Raw genomic sequence first — 3,687 nt, 5'->3', positions numbered from 1 at the left:
GACTGAAAAAACAAACCAGCGACAGGCGATCTTGTTTCACACACACACACACACACACACACACACACACACACACACACACACACACACACACACCTCTGTGGGAAAGAGTCAACCATGAGAGTTTTGTCGACAGCAATTGTCCATTTGGCAAAACAAATATCCGTCTCAAAGCCGTATTTTACCGTTGCAGAAAACAGACGGCGTTCACAAGAAGACCCACCCACCCACCCACCCACCCACACACACACACACACACACACACACACCGCGGGTCAAGGAGGAGTGAGTCAGCAGATATCAGTTTTGTTTTTTTTCTCAATGCTTATATCCTATAACACGCCCTCCAAAAAAATATTATTATTATTAAAACATCTATATGAGGTAGGTTTTGCGCAACCTGCTCCTTGTCAGACCAAAGTAGAGAGTTTTTTCTTCAATACTTTAACAATAAGTTTTCTCAATAGATAGAAAATGTTGACGCTGAGGAGTCAACATCCGATATTATCATTGCTTGTAACCCGGTTTTTTACATCTCCCCATAAAACTAGTCTTAGCGAGGAAAAAAAAAAAAAAAAGCTCATATTCGAATAAGTTTATTAAAGCACCCCCCTCTGTGGGAAAGAGTCAGCCATGAGCCGAGTTTTGTCAACAGCAATTGTCCATTTGGTAAAACAAATATCCGTCTCAAAGTCGTATTTTACCGTTGCAGAAAACAGACGGCGTTCGCAAGAAGGCCCACACACACACACACACACACACACACACACACACACACCCCGCGAGGCAAGGAGGAGTTTTTTTCTTCATTACTTTTTACAATAAGTTTTCTCAATAGATAGAAAATGATGACGCTGAGGAGTCAACATCCGATATTATCATTGCTTGTAACCCTGTTTTTACATCTCCCCATAAAACTAGTCTTAGCGAGGAAAAAAAAATCTCATATTCGAATAAGTTTATTCCCCCCTCTGTGGGAAAGAGTCAACCATGAGCCGAGTTTTGTCAACAGCAAGAACAAGGTCAGACAGCAATTGTCCATTTGGTAAAACAAATACCCGTCTCAAAGCCATATTTTACCGTTGCGGAATGGGGGAAAACAGACGGCGTTCGCAAGAAGGCAATCAAAAAAAAAACAAACCCCCTCTAACTACCGGTATTGTCAAGAGAAAGATGCGAAAAACAGATGCTTCGCTAGACTAGGATAAAATGAGAGAAGAAGCGGAAGGGGAGTCGCTATCTGTGACAGTTCTACCAATCGCGAGGAAGAATCCGAGAATATTATGTCAGCATTCCGTTCAAACAACGCCGCCGATCAGAGGGCCATCTCGCCGGATCTGTTCATACCTCACCCCGGTAAGTTTTTTTCTTTACGACTTTAAATTATATATCAACAGAGATGTCAATAATTTGATTACTTTCTTTTAGATTTCTACATCAATGATTTCACGCAAGTGGACTACGGTACGTTTAAATAAGTATATACCATTTTTTAAACAAGTTTAGATAGACTTGATTTAACCATGCTCTGATACTTACAGAAACAATCGATAATGCAGTGAGTAACAGCAGAAATCCGGCCGTTTTCCACGGCGAATTAGAAGCCATATCCCCCGCAGAACCTCCGCCGCCGCCGCGTCGAAGAGAAGACGGCACTATTTCCGTCTCCGCATACCGGGAGAACCGCGGAGAAAAAAGTTTTAAAACCGAAGGTAAACAATATGATGCATTATCAGCCATTTTGTTGAATAACAGGATGTGACGGAGTAATCCGAGTGTGCTATACCGCCCCTCCCGACCCGGAGCAGATTTTTAAAAAGTTTTGCTTTATTTCTCGACAGAGGTAACCGAGAATATACAGACCCCGCCGCAGCGAAAAGAAGAAGAAGACGACGTTATTTTCATCAACGCATACCGGGAGAACTGCAGGAAAATACCTTTTAAACCAAAAGGTAAACAATATGATGCAATATCCGTCATTTCGATAAATATCAGGATGTGGCGGAGTAATCCGAGTGTGCTATACCGCCCCTCCCGACTTGGAGTGGTATAAAGCGAGCTAAAAAGTTTTTTTTTTATTAAATCTTTCTCTTTTCTGTTTTATTTCTCGGCAGCCGAGATTGCGGATATACCTATTCAACCCCCCTCCGCTACAGACAATCGCGCGGAGGAGCGAGGTAAATAAAAAGTTTTTTCATTCTCGAAAAATAGGAAAGAGGAGGTTGTTTTCTTAAATCTCTTCTGTTTTATTTCTCGGCAGCCGAGATTGCGGATTTACCTAACCAATCCCCCGCCGCTACAGACAATCGGGCGGAGGAGCGAGGTAAATAAAACGTTTTTTTCATTCTCAAAAAAATAGGAAGGATGAGATTGTTTTCTTAAATCTCTTCTGTTTTATTTTCCCCGACAGAGACCGATACAGAAAATCAGACGGAAGAAAATCAGGCTGAGGAGGAACCGTCCAGATCGCCTCCTCTCAGGAGAGTGAGAGCTCCTCTCGGAAGACTGAGAGGTAATTGACGGGGGGGATGAATCGATCCTATTAAACTTCTCTGCTCTATAAAAATAAAAAATGTAAGGTTTAAAAAATACATTCTGTCCGTCTTTTCTTACAGCTCGACGGATGCTTCATAAGAGGAGAATCCTTGAAAACCTCGCTTCCATGTACGCCGCAACAGTTCGCACATATGCATCGATATACAGACACAAGGACCTGTAAAGTAAAAGCATGTAAAAGTCTGTGAATTAAGAAATAAAGAAAATCATGTCGGAAGAACACAGCATTCCTGAGGCTTTGTTGGAAGCCGTGGCAGAATTAAACAGAAACCATGAACATTTAGCCCCACCGTTAGAAAACAATATAGCCCCACCACCACCAAACGACCCTCTACAACCTTTAGAAAACGCATTGCAGGTCCTCCTTCAAAACATTGAAAACGAACGGCTTGCCGGTCTACTGAACTTTGACCCTCTGCAGCCGATAGAAAATGCTCTTCAGCTCTACGACCGGCAGCAGGGGGAGGAGCAGCAGCAGGTGGAGCAGCATCATCAGCAGCAGCCCAGGGAGGAGGAGGAGGACCGGCCTGCGGAGCATCAACAAGGAGGAGGAGGATCTCGGGTACAGAACGATGCGGTGACTCGCCGCGAACATTTTAATAATTTCGAAATAAGGCGAGTATTTAACATTCCCTCTCCGGATGAAGCGAGCGACCTCGCTCAATTTTACCTCAACGTCAGGGATAATTTTGTAGATCTAGCGGATAGGGTCAGACCGGAAGTTAGTCGTAACGACCGGGTTCAACTGGAGATCATCAGCGAGCACGCGCGAAATCACTCTGTTTTTAACGTCGACGACGAAAGCGCTGAAAACATTGTACCGGTTTTTGAGGACCTGCTAGCCAGGCTGATACAATCAAACGGAGCGATCGTCGCAGGCTCTCCCCTAGAAATTGTTGTGCAAGTAATTAGAAATCCTAGAGGCGGTGGCAGTAATGATCCGCGTAAAAAGATTCACAAAATGTTAGACGATGAAATTCTAGTCAAAAAGCGACGCTGTCTGTACGTGGTAAAAAACAAAAACGATAATCTGTGTTTTGCCATCAACCTGATTCACCTCACTCAACCTCATTTCACAGATAAACAGGCCCTGGAACGCGGCAGAGAGCTGCAGCGTTTAGCGGGGTTGAG

The 3,687-nt window shown here is 43.7% G+C and overlaps 1 long non-coding RNA gene across 1 annotated transcript; it reads left to right on the top strand.

Annotated features, from left to right (window-relative positions):
* The first annotated feature begins 696 nt into the window (after positions 1–696).
* On the top strand, positions 697–3,433 carry LOC145421302 (uncharacterized). The gene is made up of 7 exons (XR_013902636.1): positions 697–1,356; positions 1,429–1,464; positions 1,542–1,952; positions 2,115–2,177; positions 2,261–2,323; positions 2,411–2,512; positions 2,616–3,433. It is a non-coding gene; the product is annotated as an uncharacterized LOC145421302 (long non-coding RNA).
* Positions 3,434–3,687: the final 254 nt, after the last annotated feature.

The sequence above is a fragment of the Astatotilapia calliptera genome, chromosome 3 (genome assembly GCF_964374335.1).
Source record: "Astatotilapia calliptera chromosome 3, fAstCal68.1, whole genome shotgun sequence".
NCBI classification, from domain to species: domain Eukaryota; kingdom Metazoa; phylum Chordata; class Actinopteri; order Cichliformes; family Cichlidae; genus Astatotilapia; species Astatotilapia calliptera.
The sequence above is the reverse complement of the archived record's forward strand: the minus strand, read 5'-3'. Positions and strand labels throughout refer to the sequence as shown.